This window comes from Pongo pygmaeus, chromosome 6, assembly GCF_028885625.2.
Source record: "Pongo pygmaeus isolate AG05252 chromosome 6, NHGRI_mPonPyg2-v2.0_pri, whole genome shotgun sequence".
Classification (NCBI taxonomy): domain Eukaryota; kingdom Metazoa; phylum Chordata; class Mammalia; order Primates; family Hominidae; genus Pongo; species Pongo pygmaeus.
In genome coordinates this window covers 47,891,539-47,917,294 of record NC_072379.2, presented here as the reverse complement: position 1 = coordinate 47,917,294, position 25,756 = coordinate 47,891,539, and the positions used below count along the sequence as shown (strand labels likewise).

Genomic DNA, 25,756 nt, shown 5'->3' with positions numbered 1-25,756 from the left:
TGAGAATTTAACAAACTATAGGCAAGCGGAGGCTTGAAAAGTCCCTACTCATGATTATACTTTCTTTTGCTTAAGAATCCTGGGCCCTCCTCTCTGTGGACAAACCCAGGCTAGTTTGTTAGATGACGCAGTACACACAGCCATCTCATCCCAACTGCCCCAGCCAATAATAAATCAACCACCAATCAGTCCATCCAGCCCCAGACACTTGCAACCTCAGTTGATATTAGCTGAGACAGCCCAGACCAGGAGAATTTCCACCTGGCCCATGGAATTGAGAAAAATGATAAACATTTGTTGTTTTCAGCCACTAAGTTTTGGGATGGTTTGTTACACAGTGCAAGCTAGCTGGCACAAGAATTAAGAAAGTAAAGCTCTGACATCTTTGCAGTATTATCAGTAGTGCAATGTGACTTGGGCCACATTCCTCTCATCCAGACAGCACTGCTAGATGGGTTATGTCTGTTCAAGAAGAGAACTTGTTCTAAATCCAGGCCAGTAGCACAATACATGTTTGTTTGTTTTATTTTGTGTTGTTTGCAGCCTACCTCATTCCCAACCGTTTTGAATTGAGTACCACTCCTAGGGTGGTTCCCAAGGCTAGCTGCAGCACAGCACAATCACCTGGGTAGCTTCGAAAAAATACTGATGCACTAGGCCCATCCTCAGGGATTCTGATTTCTTTGGTCTGGGTGAGGCTGCAGTCTGGCTATTTTATTCTCTAGAATCAGACTGTGATACCTCTGCCATTGGCTAAATGATATATTTATTACTTGTTCTCTCAAACTTGGGCTATCTGGAAACTTTAAAAACCCATGCTTTCAATTAAAGCAAGTTAACTCTTTCACTAGGAAAAGTTATCTTTAATGAAGCATTACCAGACGCTTGGCCTTTTCTGAAGCACTTAAATGTCAGTATTTGAAGGCCAGTAACCAAGACCCACAGCAGGCACGTGGTTAAACTAACAGGGCAGGCATATGGCCATTGCCATGTGAGATCTCAGGCAAGTCACTGAACCTCTCCTATATTCATCTTTCCTATTTGGAAATAGGTAGGTGTTGAATAACGAACCACAAAGTTCCCCTCCAGCCCTGAAAGTATGACTGTTTAATAGTTATCAACATTCCAAGCTAAATGAGCAATACCTGGTTCCTCTCATGAGGTTAGACTGCTAGCCCTGTCTTATCCTCTAGAAAGTGTCATATGTACAGCCCAGAGGTACCAGCACAATGGGTCATGCATCAGTCACTGACTCAGTCAAGAAGCAGAGTGCCGACATGTGTCAAGCATTGTGCTAGGCACTGCACAACAGAGAGAGGGCAAAATGCTGGTATTCCTGAGATTATCGTGTTTAGAGAGAAGCAGAGGAGAGAAAAATAAAACCACAGAGCTTCATGACTGGCTCTTGATTGAACCCTAAATGAAGGAGAAAGGTGGAACCACTTCCAGTTCAGATGAAGGAGGGTGCTGAGAACTGAATGTTTGTGTCCCAGCAAAATTCACATGTTGAAACCCTAATCTTCAATGCCATGGTACTCGGAGATGGGGCCTTTGGGAGGCAAACAGGTTTAGATGAGATCCTTGGGATGAAGCCCCCATGATGAGATTAACGTCCTTATAAGGAGAGGAACAGACACCAGCGTTTCCTCTCTCTGCCATAAGAAAACACAGCAAGAAGGTGGCCATCTGCAAAAGCAAGAAGAGGCTTCTCACCAGAACCAGAATCTCCTGGCACCTTGATCTTGGACTTGTAAGAAAAAACAAAAGTGTTGTTGCTTAAACCACCCAGTCTATATGTTTTTTTCGTTATGGCAGCCGAGACTGACTAAGACAGAAGGCTTTTCCAAAAACGGTGGGACTTCAGATGAGGGCCAAGTAGAAAACAAGGTGGGGAAGTGAGATAAGTGGAAATGAAGGAGAGGAAGAAAAAAGTCATTTCATGGAAGGAAATGTGAGGCTAAAAGAGAAGAATGAAAAAAGTCAGCAAGGTAAGCACAGAGCAACCTCCCTAGACAGAGAAAGAAAAAACAATGGTTTGTTTAATCCTAAGCAAAACACATTGACACTTTCTATTCTTTCCAATAAACCTGACATTCAAAAGAGAAAGTCATCATTGTCTGGCAGCACTAAGCAGCTAGTTGTCTGACAGGGTGAGGCCATGCTAACTGCTTTAGAGTTTCCTTCTCTAATTAAATCAATTAATTTTAAAGCACGTCTTAAATTGGGGTGATGTCGTTTCTAATACTTTGACAGCATCAAGAAGGAATCACTAGCTCATAAATATGTATTATCACCTACTGGCACAGCAGAGAAGGGAAGAAAGACTTAAAGGCCTTTCACACCATGAAAGTGACAGATCCAAGGCAAAAGTTGAGGAATCCTAAGTCCAGAGGGGCTGGTAAGACTCACAGTCTCAGCCTCTGAGGCAATATTGGGCTTGTAACAAAATACTGAAAGGAATCATGATTTGAGCACAAAAAGAGGGAGAAGAGGGGAGGGAGAGGAGAGGGGTATAGAGAAAAGGGGAGTGAAAATGTAAGAGAAAGAAAAAAAAACAAAAGCATCTTTTATTTGTGATGTGCCATTATTAAGAATATTGCAGCTAAATGAATAAACAAACAAAAATCAGCAGTGCAAGGAGTGTGTCTGCATACTTATTTTTCCTCTTCTTTAAAGGGGTAAAGCTTAACTTGAAACAGAATTCCAAGCCATCATTAGTCTCAGATACAGCTTACCTGAATGTTTCTGTAAGTTCTCCTTACTGAGCATAGCCATGAGTACCTGAATTCAACCCTAGTACCTTGAAGTCAACTACATTTGCACCCAGTTGGGAAACCAATTGTTAAGCATGTTATGTTTTCCTATTTGAATTAAAATGTGTTTTCTAAAGAAAAGGCATTAGAAAGAGATTTTTCAGGCCTATCACTACACATGCAGATACTTGTTAAGCGTTGAATGATGAATGAATGAGTGAATGGATAAGTACTTTCCATGGTTCACCCAGGGGCAGCCTATTAATTGCACACATAAATGCCCCCATAGAACCAACCAATCTTCTGTAAGGAGAAGACTCTCTAAACCAATTCTTTTTCATTTATTTATTTCAATCACTTATTCTCAAATACTATTCTCAAATTCTATTTGAGAACCTACTAAGTCAGATGCCTTAATAAACACATCATGATTAAATTATTTCATTCTATGGTATTTGGTGAGTATTCACACCTCAACTTCCTAGGAGGCTATGAGCTCCACAAAAGGAAAGGCCTGACTTAAGTAACTTTCCAAAAGTCATACAACCAAAAAGTACTATAATTGAGTCTAAGAATCTGGCCCCCAGGACCTGAATAGCTGCGAGCTACAGTCTTTCTCTTGGGGGCTCAGTAAATACTTGGGGAATGAAAGATTTACACATGATCCATGACTTTAAAATACCTTGAGAAGAGCAATAATACACATTACTTTTAAATGAATCATATTTGAAAACAAAAATTATCCCAAAAGTGTTAGGAATAATTCTGATTTAGATATAAATGCTCTGTTACCAAAACATGGAAAGTCTAAAGAAAACAAATATTTCTTATCTCAATGACCAGCAAACACCACCATTAGCATTTGACATATTTTCTTATGTTCTTTTACTGCAATTACTTATTTATTTTTACACTTCTGGAATCATGTTTTTCTTCAAATTATATCCTAAGAATGTTATCACCTCACCACACATTTTTCAAGCATCTAAGTTTTAGTCACTCCATAATATGTTATCACATGAATAGACCCCAACTGGTGTGATCAATCATTCCCTTCTTGACAAACACTTGGGTCACTTCCAACTTTTTACAATAATGAAATAATTTTTTAGGGTTATTCAACAGTTCTTTCACAGTTTCTCCATTGAATTAGAACAAATCCCTAGCATTTTTAATTAAATGTGTAGTTGAAGTAAAATATCTCCACAAATTATGTGAAAGCAAGGGCATAACTAGGGTTTAGATGCTTTGTAGTTTCAGATGATAGGTCTGGGGCTCCATCACCATCACCCAAGGACTGAAGTGGAGATGAGGAGACAGAACCCCTGCACACGTCAAGGGGGGATCAGGGACTATACAGACTGTGACCCACTTGCAGGGCAGTGTGAGAGATGGGAGGGCTGTGGAACAGGCTGACAGAAAAGCAGCTGCAGGGCAAAGTCCTCAAGTGGCAAGGCGGTGGCAAGCTGGACCTGGTAAGAGGGCTGGTGGTGAGGTAAGAGGAACAGAGCACAGGTGAGAAGAGAAGGTACTGAGCATGTGGACCTGGGGACCAGAGAGCTGGTGCCCAAAGACCATGGGGAACAAGCCATGCCTCAGGGCCACCATCATGAACCAAGGACAGCACAAAACCAGGAGACCCTCAAAGATGCTGGGATGATCCAAATCCTCAGATATTCAGCTCACTCCTATTACCTAATAGATGGAAAGTGAATTGCCATCTACAGGAAATAAAGTGTCTCCTTCCCAATACTTAATATACTGCCTCTGTTCTCAGGCACCCCTCTGAATTAAGAATGGCTATTTGTAGGTTGAGGTGATGAAAAAACCTTATCAAGGTGAACATAAGTTTTATCTATAAATGCATACCATAAAAAGAAAAGAACCGGCCGGGCGCAGTGGCTTACACCTGTAATCTCAGCACTCTGGGAGGCCGAGGAGGGCAGATCACGAGGTCAGGAGATCGAGACCATCCTGGCTAACATGGTGAAACCCCGTCTCTACTAAAAATACAAAAAATTATCCAGGTGTGGTGGTGGGTGCCTGTAGTCCCAGCTACTCAGGAGGCTGAGGCAGGAGAATGGCGTGAACCCAGGAGGCGGAGTTTGCAGTGAGCCGAGATTGTACCACTGCACTCCAGCCTGGGTGACAGAGCGAGACTCTGTCTCAAAAAAAAAAAAAAGAAAAGAAAAGAACCTTCCTCGGATGAATCCTACTTTGTCCACATAAATGATTCCTTTAAATAATTTAATATGATTTATTATAATTTTATTTAGTTTCAAGCCATATTATTCCAAGCCCCTGTTTTCATGAGCTATGCTTCTTAAGCTAAGAAGTGTATATAATGGTTTGCTAGGGCTGTCAATAACAAAATACCACAGACTGGGTGGCTTAAAACACAAACATGTACTTTCTCACAGTTCTGCAGACTGGAAGTCTGAGATCGAGGTGCCATCAACTGTTTCCTCAGGATGGTTTCTCCTTGGCTTGCAGGTGGCTACTCCCTAGATACCTCTTCACATGGTCTTTTTTTCTGTGCACGTGCTCTTTCATAGTTTCTGAGTAAAGTCTAAATCCTAATCTCTCTTTATAAGGACACCAATTATGTTGGATTAGTGCCCATCCTAACGACCTCATTTTAACTTAATCACCTCTTTCAGGGCCCTAGCTCTGAATACAGTCACATTCTGAGGTACTTGGGGTTAGGGTTTCAACATATGAATTTGGGGGGTGGGGAGGTCACAATTCAGTGTGGGGGGGGGGAGGTCACAATTCCCATGTCAGTGGGAGATGAAAGCAAAGGGAGGCTGAGCTGCAAGAGTTCCGGGTCCTTCACCTCCTTCAACCCATCCCTCCCTTTCAACCAGTCATCACCCATTCTTATCTTTTCCCCTAGTTTTATCAGTTTTTTGTAAAACAGTTCTATTTAAAAGAAAAAATGCTACTAGGCTAAAAACACTGAAATAATAGTCAATGCAACATTTACAAAATTATCACTTTCCATTTAAAAATCAAAGAAAAGATATCTTCATATGAAAATATTAATATTAACAGGGACCACCTTTAGAAGAAATGTGTTTTTTCAAAACTTTCTTCCTAAGTCCCCCACCACCTGCTCCTTTCCCTTACTCTCTGTTTTTTATTTTTGCTTTTGTTTTATTTCAGGGACCTGTTTGCTTTTGTAGTATTTTGTACCTATTAAGAGGTAAAACTTCTTAACTGCTATGACCAAAAACAATAGTAATGATTTTGGGAAAAGCACCTTGAGACAAAAGCATCTCATCCTAATGTTGTCAGGCTATCAAGGAGCTCAAACTCTCTTGAAACTCATTAATGTCTTCTTTTGTCTTGTTTCTTGTTTTGTTTTGTTTTGAGACAGTCTCTCTGTGTTACCCAGGCTGGCCTCAAACTCCTGGCTCAAGAGATCCTTCTGTCTCAGCCTCCCAAGTCATTAGTTATTAAAATATGCAAGGACCTAACACCATAAAAACCCTAGAAGAAAACCTAGGCAATACCATTCAGGACATAGGCATAGGCAAAGAGTTCATGACTAAAACACCAAAAGCAATGGCAACAAAAGCCAAAATAGACAAATGGGATCTAATTAAACTAAAGAGCTTCTGCACAGCAAAATAAACTATCATCAGAGTGAACAGGTAACCTACAGAATGTGAGAAAATTTTTGCGATCTACCCATCTGACAAAGGGCTAATATCCAGAATCTACAAAGAACTTAAACAAATTTACAAGAAAAAAATACATCAAAAAATGGGCAAAGGAGATGAACAGACACTTCTCAAAAGAAGACATTTATGCAGCCAACAGACACATGAAAAAATGCTCATCATCACTGACCATCAGAGAAATGCAAATCAAAACCACAATGAGATATCATCTCATGCCAGTTAGAATGGCGATCATTAACAAGTCGGGCAACAACAGATGCTGGAGAGGATGTGGAGAAATAGAAACGCTTTTACACTGTTGGTGGGAGTCTAAATTAGTTCAACCATTGTGGAAGACAATGTGGTGATTCCTCAAGGATCTAGAACCAGAAATACAATTTGACCCAGCAATCCCATTACTGGACATATACCCAAAGGATTATAAATCATTCTACTATAAAGACATATGCACATGTATGTTTATTGTAGCACTGTTCACAATAGCAAAGACTTGGAACCAACCCAAATGCTCATCAATGATAGAATGGATAAAGAAAATGTGGCACATATATATACCATGGAATACTATGCAGCCATAAGAAAGGATGAGTTCATGTCCTTTGCAGGGACATAGATAAAGCTGGAAACCATCATTCTCAGCAAACTATCACAAGGACAGAAAACCAAACACCACATGTTCTCACCCATAGGTGGGAGCTGAACAATGAGAACACATGGACACAGGGTGGGAACATCACATACCAGGGCCTGTCAGGGGTTGGGGGCTGGGGGATGGATAGCATTAGGAGAAATACCTAATATAAATGACGAGTTGATGGGTGCAGCAAACCAACGTGGCACATATGTACCTATGTAACAAACCTACACATTGTGCACATGTACCCTAGAACTTAAAGTATAATAAAAATTAAAAAAAAAAATACACAAAGATAGAACTATTATCACAATGCATTGCTATCCATGAATCCTTCAAATCATATTCTGTAAGAGTACCTGTCTGCCCATGCAGAAATATGTTGTCATCAAATGGATGTTACAAACCTAAGCTTTCAACTGCAGGAAAAGCTTATGTTTTAGCTGCTTTGCACTGTTTAGAAAAACTGAAATTGAAAATAATTAGAATAGTTTTTAAGCCAGGAAATTGAGTTTTGTGTTTACATCATTCCTCTAACTTCAATAGTAATAACAATAATCAACCTATGTGATTATTATGACTCTCCATTTGAATCTATATTGAAAATTTTGATAGCATTTAAAATTAATGAGGCAGCTGTAACAATATACCAAGTATAAATGAAAATATTTATATATTCTATTATTCATATTTCTATTTTCCTATTACATATTATTTTGATCTAGATTTCATTGGCAATAACCCTGAAATCCCACAGATTTAATAAATGTTATTCCAATTTAACTTTTCCAAGTGTCTTCATGCTTCCCAAGCTTTTAAGAAACACTAACTTTAAAACAAAACCAATTTTTCCTTATTAGTGTTGGGGTATTATGTGCAAATTCAAATTAAGCCAATTTAGGTACACCATTTATGTAATGTATACTTCCTAACATGTAAAGAATCCTTTGGGAGGCCGAGGCGGGCAGATCACGAGGTCAGGAGATCAAGACCATCTTGGCTAACATGGTGAAACCCCGTCTCTACTAAAAATACAAAAAATTAGCCGGGCATGGTGGCAGGTGCCTGTAGTCCCAGCTACTCAGGAGGCTGAGGCAGGAGGATGGCATGAACCTGGGAGGCGGAGGTTGCAGTGAGCCGAGATTGCGCCACTGCACTCCAGCCTGTGCAGCAGAGCGAGACTCCATCTCCATAAAAAAAAAAAAAAAAAAGAATCCTTCCTTCTACAGCTATGACTACTCTGTAATGGTTTGAGCTAATATCTCCCCAAATTCTGAAGCAAATAAGTGTTATCACACATGGCTGCTGAACTGGTGGAGAGGCTTTATTATTGTTACTATGACTGTATTAATTATTCTGAAGTTGCTCCTTGATGCAACAGGAAGAGTGCTGTATTTGATTACTGATGTCTGTCACAGGCATAAGGGGCAGGCACAGAAGTGCAGGCAGTGCCTAATATCCACACCAACTCCAGGACCATGACTGACTTACCACACCTTATGCCCAGCAGCAAGACATCTGGTTTGCATTAGGCCACGTGTGCAGAAGGGACCAACGGAAGGGAATGGAGTTAATGAGAGCTGAACCCTGACACTGGCGGGTCTATAAACATGTAAGAATTGCCCAAAGGAAACTCAATGATTTTGTAACAGCTCTATATAATGGGTGATACAGATGCTATTATTATTGAGTAATATAAAAACCGATGCTTAGAGAGGCACAAGGTAACACCTGGGTCAGAATGAGACTCAGAATCCAGGTTCCTCCAACAGCAAAGGCCATGCTGTTAGCTGTAACTATATTGCCATTAGAAGCTACATGTTTTAACATTACACTTTTAAAATGATAATATAATCCAACCCTCATCTCTTTTTGCTGATAAATATAACCTGTATCATATGAAAATTGAGAAATAATTTATGCTACCTAAAGTAATAGTCTAAAACCCAGAAATGACTTTTGTACAAATACTCTCATCTCATCTTTTTCTACTGTAAAAAAAAAAAAAAGAAATGCCCCCAAATTAGGAATGCTAAGTATGCAATTTACAATCATAAAAAGTATTTTTTAAATTACTATACACATAATTTCTAGTGATAACCAGAATTTTAATGTGTATTCATATCTATCTATATTACACATATTGTATTTGTGTGATTATACCTTTGTATCTAAAGAAAACAAACACCAACTCACATTATATGAAAAACAGAACCACCTGATAGAAGTACTTGCCGTTAGTGCAAAGCATAGTAGAACTGAAACAGAAAAAAAAAGGAACATAAAGAAAAATAATGGCTGGAATACGGCTGCTTCCATTTTATAATAAATTGATATAACCTATATATAAAAATATGAAAACACTTTTTTAAAAGAAATTTTCAAGGAAGTTAGAATTCAGAAAGTCTTGGGATGAAAAGCAAATCCCAGCCAGGGTTTTGACAGGTGGGGAGGTATAAACAGAGTAATCCGTGTGAGAGGTTGGTTATGAGTACCATTTTGATTAGGCTGACCACAGCCTTAGAGGTGATAGAAAAGTGGCATTAATAGGTCTTTTGAGATATTATGTATATGTTCTTTCTTATTAACATAGAAATGGAAGAAATTTTCATAAAAACAGAAAACCAAAATATCGTAATTATGTTACATTTGCCAGGTCATAAGTTTCTTGGAAATAAATTACTGAAACAAATGGATTACATTTTTTCAATCTAAATGGTAATTCTCCATGACAGCAAAAATCTTACACAACACTGTACTGAGTGTAAATGGATGTTCAAGTAGATTATAACACTGCAACCTGCCTGGAAGTTGCCTTAATGAGTCCTGGAATTGGAGGCCCAGGACTCCAAGTCTGTTGGCAAGACTCAATCTCGACCCAAATGCAGCCTTTTGGTGAGGAAAGAATACTCAAAGAAGTAGCACAAAGAACAACTTTAAACTAAGTAATGAATCCTGTATTAGTAATGCAGACTTGATGGTGAGGCCAGTCTTCAAGCTTCTCATTGGTTTTATTTTGCAGATTAGTGAGACAACATATGATCATCCAGAAACCTCCTGGATTAGTTGAGTTCTGATGTTTGTATCAATCAGAAAAGCAGAAACCACTTCAAGGATTTACAGTACAGTCATGAGCCGCATAATGTTTCGTGTCAAAGACAGATCAAATATCTAATGGTACTCCCATAAGATTATAGTGCAGCTGAAAAATTCTTACCACCTAGTGATGTTCCAGCCATAGCAATATCATGGCACAATGCTTTACCCACGTGTTTGTGGTGATGCTGGTGGAAAAAAACCTGCTATGCTACCAGGCATATAAAAGTCTAGCATATGCAATTATGCACAGAACATGATAGTGATAAAAAATGGCTATGTTACTGGTTTCTGTATTTACTATACTTCTTATCATTAGTGTGAATTCCCATCAATTAAAAAAAAATAACTGTAAATCAGCCTTGGGCAGGTCCTTCAGGAGGTGTACCTTCCAAAAGAAGGCATTGTTATCCCAGGGGATGACAGCTCCATGTATGTTAGTGCCCTGAAAACCTTCCAGTAGGACAAGGCGTGGAGGTGGAAGACAGTGATACTGGTGATCCTGACCTTGTGTAGGCCTAGGCTAATGTGTGTGCGTCTTAGTTTTTAACAAAAAAAATTTATATATATATATATATAGAGAGAGAGAGAGAGAATACATATAGAATATATATTACATATAACATAGAATATATATTACATATAACATAGAATATATATTACATATAACATATAGAATATATAACATATAACATATAGTATATATATTACATATAACATATAGTATATATTACATATAACATAGAATATATATTACATATAACATATAGAATATATATTACATATAACATATAGAATATACATTACATATAACATATAGAATATACATTACATATAACATACAGAATATATTACAGAATATATTTACATAGAATATATATTTATAAATATATATAAATTTATACATATATAAATATATATTTATACTTATATATAAATTAAAACCTAGAAAAAAGCTTATAGAATAAGGATATAAAGAAAGAAAATATTTTTGTACAGTTGTACAATGTGTTTGTTTGGAGCTGTTATTACAAAAAACCTCTAAAAATTAAAACGTTTATAAAGTAAAATGTTACTGTGAGCTAAGGTTACTGTATTAGTGAAGAAAGAGAAGTATGATTTTGATAAATTTAGCATAGCTTAAGTGTACAGTGTTTATTATCTACAGTCATGTGATGCCCTAGGCCTTCACATTCACTCACCACTCACCCAGAGCAACCTCCAGTCCTGCAAGCTCCATTCATGATAAGTACCCTATACATGTTTATCTTTTTTTTTTTTTTTTGAGATGGAGTTTTGCTCATCTTGCCCAGGCTGGAGTGCAATGGCACAATCTCGGCTCACTGCAATCTCTGCCTCCCAGATTCAAGTGATTCTCCTGCCTCAGCCTCCCAAGTAGCTGGGATTACAGGCATGTGCCACCATGCCTCGCTAATTTTGTATTTTTAGTAGAGACAGGGTTTCTCCATGTTGGTCAGGCTGGTCTCAAACTCCCGACTTCAGGTGATCCGCCCACCTCTGCCTCCCAAAGTGCTGGGATTACAGGCGTAAGCCACCACAACTGGCCAGGTGTACCATTTTTTATCTTTTATGCCATATTTTTATTGTGCCTTTTCTATGTTTAGATACACAAATCCTTACCACTGTGCTACAGTTACCTACAGTATTCAGTACAGAAACATGCGGTTCAGGTGTGTACCCCAGGATCAATAGGCTATGCTATACAGCCCTGGTGTACAGTAGGTGCTACCATCTAGGTCTGCTTAAGTACAATCCATGATGCCCACACAACAATAAAATTGCCTAACAATTTCTCCTCATTTTACCCTCATCATTATTCCACACACGACTGTACAGAGGATGCAGGGGCTGAAAAGCCAATAAGGAAGAGTCAGGTATTCCAAAGATTAGCAAATGTGGAAGGCTGTTCCCATACCTGAGCTGAAGGGACCAGGGAGAAGGTGATGTTATTAATGAGCCCAAGGGCCAAGATCACCTGAAAGAAGCTGGCACCAGAAGCCAGTCCATGGAAAGCTGCTGGTAAAGCAGCCACCCAACGTGAAGTGGGAGCAGGAGGAAGACCTTGTTTTCTCACTTCCACTGACCCTCTGGTCTCCCAGCAGGACCTCTCATTGGCCAATCCCAGCCAGAAGCCAAGAAGCCAACCAACAGGGAGTGTGGGATAGGAACAGCCTGCAGTGTCCATCCCACCTCCAACACAGAGGGCAGAGGAAGGGTGAGCATGGCCTCTGAAGACAAGCAGGCCCAGGACCGTGGCCTCCAAGCTCCAGCACAATATCAGCATCAACTGCAAAAAGCGCCTTACTGTACCCTGCCTTGGTGTGGTCCCATCACCTACACCCAGAGAATGAAATATGTCATCATGATTAGTGTTACTGACAAAATGGTGTCAAGATTCCGATTCATTACATAGTCCGTACTCTCTTTTGAAGGCTCTGAAAAGAAATTTTCTGCTGTTGTCAATATCAAAAATATTTGTACCTCCCTGATGTAATTACAAAGACTGGGGTTTGTGGACACTGGGCTGTGACACTGCTCGGGCTTCCCATGTCACACTCTCCATCATGGCCAAACTGGTTCAGCCTCAGTCCTCCTTACATGGTTTCTACTTTTTTTTTCTTGTTTTTAATTTTTGCTATTTTGTACTTTCTGTATTATTGTAAACTGACTTAAACAGTTTATGGATCAAGCAGGAAAGAAATACATACATGCATACACACATACATACACTCCTATGAGTGGCACACATGCATAATTTTGAACATGGGCTAATGACAACCATAATATAACATGAATCCAAGGTGTGAGCTTTGGTGTCACAGCATATTGGGTTTAAAGCCTATTAACTCCATGTTTTTCAGACATGTTGTAACGATTGTGTGTCTTTATTTACTTTTTTAATATTCTAAAATTTATACTTTGCTTTCTTGACATATACAATACAGACTTTTAATGTTCATGTAGTCAAATCTATCAGTCCTCTGTGGTTTTTTGCACTGATTGCCTGCTTAGGGAGACTCTCCTGATCTGAATTTATTTTTCCTTCTGATTAATTTATATTTCCTTCTGATTATTTCATGGTTTCTTTCAATAAAAATAGTTAATGCTTTAAAGCACTTAGTAATACCAAACAATTGTATGGAACCTGCTTTGTGCCAAAATTGTTTTAGATTATAGTTCTAAATAGTAACTAATGTAGTAACTCATTTAATTTTCATGACTGTCCTAAAGGAGTAGCTACTATTATCATCCCCATTTTACAGATGAGGAAATAGAGGCCTATACAGGTGAAGTAACTTGACCACTTGCTAGTAAGTGACACAGCTGGGACTGGAGTCCAGGTTCTACATAGATTTCAGTGCTCAAACACAATGCCATGCTGCCTCTGGAATGGATTTTGATGTTAAGTATAAGGCAAAGATGTAAAATTTTGTTTTTTGCTATCCTGAATAGTCAGCTAACAACCCTAGCAACATTACTGAATCATCTTGATTTCCCACAACAAGTGATGCCAACTTTATCACATATATTCTTATTTTCCTTGACATCACATATGTGCCAGACGACAGAGATGAAGCAGTCTGTTATTCCCATTGCACACTTACAGATTCAATAAGTAAGACAACTGAGAGGTGATTTATCAAAACCTCTCCACTGGAGACTTCTGCTCCCCACGGCATCTGGCCGGCAGACCATGAGTCACGCTCTCCAGTGGCCCCTCTCAAACAGCAGGATCCTCAAGACACAAATGAACACTCAGAACAACACTGAAAATTAGAATTTCAGTCAAACTATTGCTCCCTCATTAGGATTTCCTCTAATTACAAGATTTAGGAAGCTGAAATGAGATTTGCAATCGCAGCTGCTGTTCACACAGCCTCTGCCACTTACAAGGGAGAGAAAACGGGTGGCCTGAAAAATGTAACAAACAATGAACACTTATTACAAGAATAAATATTTAGGGATAAATAAAAGAATAATAGGAGTGATTATCAACATTATGTTCATGTGGTAGGATGATGGATGAGATTTTTATTCTTCTATTTTTTTCTAGGCCTTCCAAATTTATCATTCAATACTATTACCTTAATAAAAATCACTATTAAGGCCAGGTGCCGTGGCTCACGCCTGTAATCCCAGCACTTTGGGAGGCCGAGGCGGGCAGATCACGAGGTGAAGAGATCAAGACCTTCCTGGTCAACATGGTGAAACCCCGTCTCTAGTAAAAATACAAGAATTAGCTGGGCATGGTGGCACACACCTATAGTCCCAGCTACTCAGGAGGCTGAGGCAGGAGTATCACTTGAACCCGGGAGGCGGAGTTTGTAGTGAGCCAAGATAGCGTCACTGCACTCCAGCCTGGTGACAGAGCGAGATTCTGTCTAAAAAAAAAAAAAAATCACTATTAAAACATTTCACAATGATGGAAAAGTGTAAGTATACCCAGATCTCAAGTTTCCTGTTGCATCTTTCAAACATGAACAAATATGTACATTCAACTCTACTCTATATAGACCTTCCACTGGGCACTGGGGATATAGTACCAAAAAACATTTAATCTTATCTATAACAGTTTAATTTTTTAACCTAGATAATACAGTCATTAATATTGGTATAATTAAATATTAATTTTCAAAATGTTTATGAATGTAGAAAATGGAGAATGAGCATTACATGTCAAAGCAAGGATTCTAAGGGAAGTCTCCAAAGGACATTTATTTGGTTTGGCTGTGTCCCCACCCAAATCTCATCTTAAATTGTAATCCCCACGTGTTGGGGGAGGGACCTCATAGGAGGTGATTACATCATGGGAGCAGTTACCCTCATGCTGTTCTCATGACAGTGAGTGAGTTCTCACAAGATCTGATGGTTTTATAACCATTTCATTCAAACCTCTCAAACCCACTTCATTTAAACCTCTCCTTCCTGCTGTCATGTGAAGAAGGACATGTTTACTTCCCCTTCCACCATTATTGTAAGTGTCCTGAGGCCTCCCCAGCCATGCTGAACTGTGAGTTAATTAAACCTTTTTCCTCTACAAATTATCCAGTCTTGGGCAGTTCTTTATAGCAGCATGAAAATGGACTAATACAGCCATCTTGATGCTCCTTCCACTTTGTTCATCTCCACCACTCAATCACTGCCCAGGCTCTGCTACTCACCTTCATTCTATTCCTATGGGGAATTCACCTGAGATCAGAGCCAAGCAGAGAAGTGGCTGCCCTGCCTTTCCTAACCTGGTAGGGATATGGTGGCAAAGGCACCCCCTGGAACTTCCTCCACCACTGTTATAGTTTTTATTTAGCTTCCGTAAGTTACTCTCTTAAAAGGAGCCTTCTAATTCTAAGTTGGCAAACATTTTATAAGCCTCTGGGATAGACTGCCACTAGACTAGAGTTCCTAAACACCTACTGAGATGTGGTGCTATGTAAGATCACAGGACATAAAGAACACAATTAACAACCAAAACACCTTTGCAACATGCCTTTGATGTGACCATCATTGCTGGAGAATTCAAACCTTTCAAAGAAGTCCATATTACTTTGGAAAGGTCTAATTAAAAAACAAATAAATGAACAAACAAAACAAAACAACTTCTTAATATTGAGCTCCATGACTCATGCTTATAATTCTTTTTATTGGTCCTCTTAGTTCATATCCCTAGGGCAGAAGTAATAATCCCTTCTCCACACAACAGTCCTTCATGTTTGATTTAATATCCTCAGATACTAAACTATGGCAATTTTCATTATAATGTATTGCTGCTCTATCTTCATTATCTTTTCTCGTTTTCATACTTAGCCACCTGAGAATACCTAGAATTAACCATCTGAGGCCTTCCAGGAAATTGTATGTTAAGTGCTGGTTTTCAGGAGAAAACTGGAGAAAAGTGTGAATTAGATGGCCAGATAATCATGATCTTTGTCTTATTTATCAGAATATAGGAGACAAAGGCAAAAGAATAGGGCATGGGGGTTGCTCATTGTTCTTTTCTATTTTTATGTTTTTTTAAAAAAGGCTAAAGAAATGAGACAGAACCCCCAGACTCATGCCTGAGAGACCTCACTTAAGTCTTTACTGTGTCTAACACAAGGACAATGTGCTAGGCATGTGGTTACAAAGCTGGACTTACAGTCAGAATCTGGACCCTGCTAATCAACAGTTGTGTAACCTTGGGCAAGTCACTTAAGCTTCCTGAAATTAGTTTTCCCATCTATACAAAGGAAATGATAACATCTACCTGGCCGGGCTGTTCCGAGAAACCAAATGAAATAATACATCTAGGGCTCATGATATGCTTTTGATAGCTAGCAGTGATTATTATTATTTCTTAAAGAGGATTTATATGGGGTTCTGGTCAACCACCTTATTCTTTTCTAGTCTACATACAAATCAACTGTACCAGTGTGTAATTCAGAAATTCAGAAATAGATGTTTATGTAGCAGGCATAGGCAGAGGATGTGCTACTTTATTATAATTTTTCTAAAAACTGCTGAACAAATGACATCCAAAAACTAATTTAGAAAATCAAAATAACAAGAGGAGCATGTGGACAAAGGTACACCTGTGGCCAGGTCTCCAAACTGCATGCAGTGGAGCAAATCGCCTTACTCCCAAGACCTCCCTCTTCATCCCTAGGCTATAGTTCCAGCCCCCACCCTGTCAAGTTCTCACATATGGAGTCTTCGCTTCTCCATATGCAGATGCTAAGAAAGGGTATCCACTGGAACGCTGCCCCACTGTGAACTAGCACATTTCCATTGTGGTTTAGATTCTTTATTCCCTTGTGTGTTTGATTAGCGTAAGTTGACTGCAAAGAATTCTGGATGCTGAGCAAGTTTCCAGAAGGCAAGAATATTACCTTTTTTGTTTTCTCCTGAAAACCAGCCCTTAACATAGTGTCTCATACACCACAGAATGAATGCAGCAAACAGCTGTTGAACAAATAAGAGGGAGGTGGTGAAAGAGGAGGAGGGAGGGAGGAAGGAAAGAAAGAAAAAAAAGAGAAAGAGGGAGGGAAGAACAGAAGGAAAGGAGAAAAGAAGGAAGGGCACAAGCTAGGGAAGGAAGGAAGAAAAAAGGAAGAAAGGGAGAGAAAGGAAAGGAGGAAGGGAGGGAAAAAGAGAAAGAAGAAGGGAAGAAAGGAAGGAAAGGAGGAGGGAAGAAGGAACATAAAAGAGGAAAGGAGAAATGAATGAATGAATGCATGAGTCAAGATAATACCTGTGAAGCCTCTTGGAAGTCATCTCTACATCCCTCTTAGCAAATACCAAGGGCTTAACATTGGAAACAAACAAAATAGCTGTGCCACCTGTGCAGGCTCTGCTATAAGTGACAACACACGACTACACTGTATTTAGTAATAAATGACAGAGATTGGGCTGAAATCAGTTGTTGACACTGCCACACACTTATAGGTGATGCCCTTCCAGTAGCCCCCAAACTTTTCCAGGAGAAAATCACACCCACCACTGCAAAGTCAGAAAGAAAGACATCAAGAATAATCAAGTGTGCAATTACTTATTAAAGTTGGTTCCAGTGCCCACTGAACAGGCAGTAAGAATTGCAGTGTCTCCACCCTCTCCCCAAACAGCAGGTGCTAAAACCTACTGCAAATACAAGGGCTGAGCAGGTTATGTTGTCAGATCTAGTAAATAAAAATGCATGCAATATTTGGGAAATACATGTGCTGAAAACAATTCCCAAAGAACTTTGGCTTTTGCAAGTGATATCTTAGTATTTATCATATTAGATTTTAAAGAAAATTTTTTTAAAACATTGCATCATTTAAACTCACAATAGGTGTGCTGCAGAGCCTCACATCTGTAATCTCAACCCTTTGGGAGGCCGAGGTGGGAAGATTTTTTGAAGCCAGGAGTTTGAGAACAGCCTGGGTAACATAGCAAGACCCCCATCACTACGATAACAATTATTTTTTAAATTAACCACGTGCTGTGGCACGTGCCTGCAGTCCTAGCTACTTGGGAGGCTAAGGCGGGAGGATCACTTAAGCCCAGGAGTTTGGGCTGCAATGAGTTATGATCACACCACTGCACTCCAGCTTGAGCTACAGAGTGAGACCCTGTTTCTAAAAAATACAAAAAACAAATTTAAAAAACCCCTAACAAACTCATCACATGTCAATATAATAACATCTTATGACATTTTTATGGTTTTTTCTTACATTTTTACAAATATCTTTACTGTTTACTCTCCAGCCTAATAAAAGACAGCTAGATTCTTTTATTTACTTCTGCTTTGAATCTGTTGAGATATTGTATGTCATACAGCTTCTGGAAAACTCCATTGTACACTTGTAAGAGAATGAGAGTGATGAAAGCAAATCATATCTTAGTGTTATTATGAAAATAATGCTGGCCTCACAAAGCCCCTGAAAGGGTCTTGGGCGGCCCCAGGAGTCCCTAGACCAAACTGCAAGAACTACAACTCTAAGCCAACTAAGGACAAATGGAAAGACCACAAAACACCCAGAAGAGATTTCCATACCTGCTGCGCTAGTGTCCATCACCGGTTTCTAGCTGTTCTGTAGTGTGCAGTGTCTTTGACAAGGGGAGAGACCAAAGCACCCATTCTTAGCCCCAGTCCAGGGCTGTCTCCAGTGGCCACTCTCCACTGGGATGCTGGTCCAATGGAAACATGGCCAGACTCTCTACCGCCTGTTGGCTTTGCTTTCCCTTCCAGCGCCATTCTTCCCAGAACAGTATCCTTAAGCTTCAATGTAGGTATGGGTAACAAACCAATCAAGTTGGCTTTATTTCCAAACCCACAAATCCTAAGTTGCTTTACAATGTAATATACATCAAGTATAGGCTATCTTCTCCAGAGCAGTAGCTACAACTGTTAGTGCATATTATCTTGACTTATGTTCAGGTATCGGTTGGTATGAAGTGAAATCTTAAGAGATAACTTAATATCCTAAGACTTAAGAAATGTCTGGTCCAAAACTCTTCTTACAAAAGAGGCAACAGTTGTGTCACAAGTGCAATGACATTTATGTCAATTGTTGTACTACCAGAATAATTCCTTAGGGGAGAATGAAATAATCAAAATTGATCATGGGAAGACATCTTTTATATCTGTACCAAATCTGAAGTATTGATGTTAATCCCTACATAACCTAAATGTCACATTGAGCTATCTCCTCTCTCACCAAACCTTTTGTGTAAATTATGCCTAGGGAAAGAGAAGCACAAAAGATCAAGAAGATGTACACAATGTACACCAGAAAATGCATACCAGTCCCAGACTCATGAATAAACACTTAGGTAAAAAGCACTGTTACATAAAAACATTGATGAATCTCCAAAATGTTAATCTCCAAAATGTCCAGTCGACTTCTGATGCTCACATACATTTACAGATTCTCATCAGAGCACTACGTCAATTTTATGTAAATAAAATACCCTCCTAGATTTTGATCCCAAACTAGGAAAAAATGCTTAATTATAAGACCTTTCTACTTACTTTTTATGCCTTTCTCTTCCTAATATTGGAGGCCAGAGGAAAGATGAAAAAAATTAACAAATATAAATAGTAAAGCTTCATTATTATATTCCTGAATTCCCCCAGTGAGATGCTACAAGAACAAAAGTCTCTGAATTCCACTAAGCGTGTGAAACCCTGCATTCTTTATCTCCTTATTAGGGGTTTACAATGCACAATCGCAAAATAAAGGCCCTGAGAAAACAGAAACTTTAACTGATTACCTCCCAGATTAGTTTCTCTTGAACTTCACCTCTTTTTGCACAACATCTATTGACATCACCAAACCCCTGTGGCTCACTCTCTAGGTTGGATGTCCTCCCAGATCAAACCTGGGGTCGCCAAACCCCAGGAGTATTAGACATGATGCTCTGTACGAATGGACCAGAGCTGTAGCTGGCCCACTTTCCTCAGCCTGTGATATTCACCCTCCATATCAGTGCTATGACCTGAGGATGAGAAGTCCAAGAGATATGGGATGATGATTATGATGATGATGATGATGATGATGATGACGATGACAATAAGGGTCTGAGAAGTCTGGAACTGTACTTGTTCTCAAAGCAGAGCCCCACACTGAAGTTCCTCTACCCCAGAATCAATTTATGCCCAAAGCACCTAACTTTGTAGGTATAAGTCTATACTTTAACCTCAAAATACAATTAGGACATTCCTTTGATCAAAGTCACATCTTAGTCACATCTTATTACAAAAGACTTTTTTCAATTATACCTTATTTTGCATACTCTGGCAAAACTTGGAGTTTAGAATGGGTTAAGCCTATTATATTTCTTTGATATGTTTATAAATTATTTCTCAACATGAAGACATAAAATGGTCTACTTTCCACTCATTCATTCATTTCGAATATTTACTAATACTCTAGTAGGTGCCAAGCACACTCAAGGCTGAGGAGCAATAGAAGAACAGACAAAAGAAACGGCTGTCATAATAGATTGTTCAGCTGTGGTTGGAAAATGAGAGGCAATTATTTTAAATAATAAGTAAAATACATCATACATTAAATGGCAAAAAAAAGTGCCAGGGAAAAAAATAAAGCAGGAAAGGGGGGAAAGAGTGTTGGAGGAATTGCAATCTTAAGGAGGGTATTAAGGGAAGGCCTCACTTGAGAAGGTGATATTTGAATAATGGTCTAAGGTCGACAACCGAGTGAACCCTCCAGATAAATGGGGACGGGGACTCTAGGACGATGACACTGTAAGTGCAAAAGCCCAGAGGTCCCACAAGGACGTCAGTATGGGTAGAGGGGAACTGGCCAGGGAAGGGTTATAAGAGGTAATGGAAGTAGGGATCAGGTCAGATGGAGTTTTGTGGGCCTTTTTAAAGGACCTTGGCTTTCTTTCTGAGTGACATGAAAAGTTGCTGGTATGTTTGGGACACAATAGAGCCTCACTCACCTTTTAACAGGAACAGACTGATGGCTGTGTGAAGAAGAGATTCTAGTGGAGCAAGGAAAGGACAAGGGACAATTAAGAGGCTCTGCAGTAACTCAGGCAGGATGTTACGGTGTTGGTAGTAGTGGAGGTGGTAAAAATGGTAGCATTCTATATCTATTTTAGAATTTGATGCAGATGAGCTTGGCTGATGGACGAGATGAGAAGCATGAAAGAGAGGCCTCGAGAATGACTCCATGTTTCTGGACTGAGCAACCTGAAAGATGGGATTTGCTGAGGTGAAAACGACTATAGGGGGAAGAGGTTTGCAGAAGAAGGAGATGGGGTGCTCATTTTTTCATGCTCTAAGTTTGAGATGCTATTAGATGCCTAAGAAGAGATGTCAAGTAGGCAGCTGGATACACAGATCTCAAGTTCAGAAGAGAGGCTGAGGCTGGAAATACATGCCTGGTATATAAAAACATGAGGTTGAATGATGCCCACACAGAGTGAATAACATAGATTAAAAAAAGAAAAGAAGCCCAAAGCCTGAGCCACGGGAAACTCCAACATTAAGAAGTCAAAGAGATAAAAAGGAACCAGCTAAAAAGGAAGTGAGTCTAGCACCCTGGAAGCCAAATGAAGAAAACAGTTCAAGGATGGGTAAACGATATATTGTGCCAAATAATTCTAAGAGATGGAGAACTGACCACTGAATTAAACAATGTGAGGTCACTGATGACCTTCACAGCAGTTTAAGTGCCATGGTCATGCAGAAAGCCTGACTAGGGTGGGTTTAAGAGAGAAGAGGAGAAATAAAAAAGCATATAGATCAGGAATTATTAGATCGTGTTCCAGGCACCCCGAGGCGTTCCCAAGAGCTTTCCATGCATCAATAGAGTCAAAACTACTCTTATTCTTTCATAAGTTTATGGCAGAGTTGTTCAAAGATTCCATGACATATAGATGACATCTTGCACTGACAGCTAATGAGATGTGTGCTTGTGTATAATGTTTTAAATGTTTTTAATTTCTAATATGGGAAATACTAATGAATATAACCAAAATAAACTAAAATTCTTTGGAGGTGTTTTTAAGCGTCGTAAAGAGGTCCTGAGATCAAAAAGTTTGAAAATGGCTGAGTAGACAGACAGACATGCATGCATATACTTATAGCAAAGCTTTAGCCTCAGAAGTCACATCAGGGGATGCACAGGGTCCTAGTCAAAAACTGATTCTATGCAGTGCAATATGTGACTGTCTGAAAAGCTCTAGCCTGAAACAACCTTATTTATTCAGGGTCGGATGTCAAAATGAATAAGACCATCCTTCACTCAAGCACAATTTGGTCCATAGATTCAAATTCTCTTTAGCATTATTATATTTTTGTCTAAGGGGAAATTTAGTTTAGAATGGTTCACCACACATAAGAGTCAACAATGTATTGACAATCTCATGGTTTATTACTGATGGGAATAGGGAATTATTTTAATAAAAGATTAAGGTTAAAAGAATCACCACCATCCCGTTTATTCATTTTCAAGGATAATACGCATCACAGCTCCCTTTCACTCAAAACATATGAAAAGCCCAAGATTACATTTCTGTATCTCAGTGTAGTAAAAAGAACAGATAACTTTAGAAATCAACAGACCTGGGCTTGTCCACTTCCTAGTTCAGTGACTTTGGCAACATACTTGACATCTCTGAGACTTTATTCTTCAATCTTTCAAGTAGAGATTTCATAAGTTCGTGACAATCAAATAAAATATGCTATACAAAGAACCTAATAGAAAGCCTAGCAAAAGTAGCTATTCAATAAATGATGAATTTTTTTTTAGTATTTCAGTAACTAAGCACAAGCCACACACCTTTTAATACTTAAACTTGAAATAATAATATGAAAACACTTGCTCAAAGCAAGAGAGAATAAAGGATTTATTGAGACAACACTTACATGTAGACATTCATAGTGAAGCCTTCTGCATTCATTTTGAGGATGAACCCCTCTGTACAGGATAGACATATTCTATCAGGTATTTATTTCCTAAATGCTATTGTGTGCCAGGCACTGTGGTGGACAATAAGAATACAAAGAAAATAAAGCAGAGCCCCTGCCCCCAGGGAAGCTCACAGTCCACTAGGGAAACAAATTCTGAACAAAACTGCAATGGAGAGGAATAAAGCTGTGTCAGCCATGCACTGGGTGCCCTGGAGGCAGAGTGAGGGGGGCCAGAAGCCCCTGCACTGCTTACTACCCACCAAGTCCTATAATCTTCTTTCCAGTGAGTAACAACTCTTGAAAAATACCCCTAAAGAACCCTGCTACCACCATTGCCATTGACACATCTCTGAGCTCACTGAGTTCTGCTCTATAATGACGGGGTTAGAGAGAGATAGGATGGTCATGTGTTTCCAGGGTTTAGAATTTGATTAGCAGCAATCTAAATCCATGGAAAAGACTTGTTTATAACCAGTTTATTTTTACATGTGCATTTCTTTTTTTAAAAAAGATAAGGTCATTAAGAGCCCATTTGTTTTTATATATTTGACTTGTTTCAATTCATTTTAGTCATTGTCCTTTCATGCTCTTATTGCAGCATTTCAATAGGCTACTGGGAGCACCTTAATGTTGGCCTCTGTGTCCTTTTGAAGTGACTCCAGGTAGTCTTTGACAGCTTCCTTGCTTCAGGGATAACAAACTACTCCAGATGCATCTTATACATTTCCTACCCAACCTAGAATCAGCTATTTCTGCAAGGAGCCCTGGTAGTAGGAAGTTTTAGTAGGATATGGTTTCTTTTAGTAAGAAATGCGGCACTGCTGCATGGCTGTCATTACTTTGAGGCCTGAATATCATTCAAGATGTAGTCATGTTCATGAGATGTCACCGCAGTCAGATTAGTCATTTACTACCACCTAGCACCATCCTTTTCTGACAATGCCGTCCAAGAGGGGATGCCCCCTGAAGACAGTTATTCTGCCAAAAATCAAAGCTCCCCACAGAGATATGCCATTCCTGCACTGGTAGGTCATTCTTGGCATATGACCATGAATCACGCCATGTGGCAGAAGAGGAAAAGAACCTCCTAGAGATTTGGAAGGCCGGTTTCTGATGAGAGAACTAGGGAATCAACATTCCCAGGCATCAGTCTTCCTGGAAATTTTCCCTCTGCACTCTCTTGGGCACACGGCCTGATTCCATTACTACCTCAGCAGAGACCTGAGCAGATGGAGCTGAATTATTGCAACTTCTACCTAACTAAAATGGCCATTATGTAAATATCGGGCTTGAATCCAGTGTGCAAGGGCATATGTGTATTTCAGCCAAATAGCCATCAGGTCTACATTTCTCCCACACGCTTCTGGCTTTAAACAAAAATTTCCTATCCCTTCTGAGTAAGAATCACAAAGTTCATCTCTGAATTCTCCATGACAACCAAGAAAGGTGGCAATTTCCAACCCCGGGAAACAGCAAGCTACATGTTCCAACACTCAGACTTCTCAGTCCATGATTCATCATCATAATCATCATCACAATTCACACAACTGTTTATTTACGGGGTGCCAGTTAAGTAAGAAGTATCTCATTTCCCCTCACAAGAACCCCATGGCACAGATACCACTACTATTCCATTTTTACGGTGAGGATTCTGAGAATCTACAAGGCCGTGTGTTTCAAAACTGTTAGGAGGCAGTGCCAGACTCAGGTCTGACTCGAGGTGGATGCCCTTAGCCATTACTCTGAGAAAGAAGGGAACAAGTATCCTTTCTCCAGTTGGTAGGACATACGGTAGGGAATATGACTTGGCCACTAGCTCCCAGCTAGTGGGGAGTGGAGATGCATAAACTCTGCTAACTAGGGCACTCACAGGGGCTTTTGCAAAGTAAGAAGATGCTGTCACTTGATGGTGACAGCCATGCTCAAGTCATCTGTAGTACCAGGTCCTGACGACACAAGCCTGGCTTAAGAAAAATACATTCCCTTTACACAGATGGATCCTTGAGGAAACGATGCAGAAAAAATGCTTTATACTAGGTTCTGCTGTTATTTTACACACCACAGAGCCAAATTTAGCCTAAGCTTTTAATACATGGATCTGTCCAATAGCCTCACGGTCCACCGTGCCAGTGGAATTTTCCTGTCTACTCTTAATAGGCTATTTAAATGCAGCAAGGGCTATTTTTGAAACATTTTTCACCATTTGAGTGTGGTATATGGTAGAATTTCTAAATCTCAATAATGCTTCAGCACTGATTACTTCTTCTGATGGGAACATTAAGTATAAATGTATGCATAGCTGTGGATACACAGAAGATTTCACTTACATAATCCTTAAACCAGGGGATAGTGAAGTAGCAGCTAGCCTGAGAGATTTTTTTCTAAGCTTCATCTCTTTGCACTGAGATGGCTTTCGTACATTTCTTTTGAATTTAGCTTTCACCTTTTTCACCTTTTAAAATAATCTTATCCTACAAATAATGGCATGCTACATTAAATTACACCTGAAAGATGGCCACATGAAATCCAGACATGGAACTAAAATATGCCTGGACTTCCAAATATTTCAACAGGAAGGCAACCATCCCAGCATTTGTTTAAATATGAAAAATTTTCATTGTGGAAATTTTCCAACAAACACATAAGTAAAGAGAACAGTATAAAG

At 39.3% G+C, this 25,756-nt stretch overlaps 1 protein-coding gene across 2 annotated transcripts in view; it reads right to left on the bottom strand.

Annotated features, from left to right (window-relative positions):
* The window catches only part of AMPH (amphiphysin), a 250,218-nt gene that overhangs the window by 179,310 nt on the left and 45,152 nt on the right, over positions 1-25,756 (bottom strand). The window lies entirely within an intron of this gene.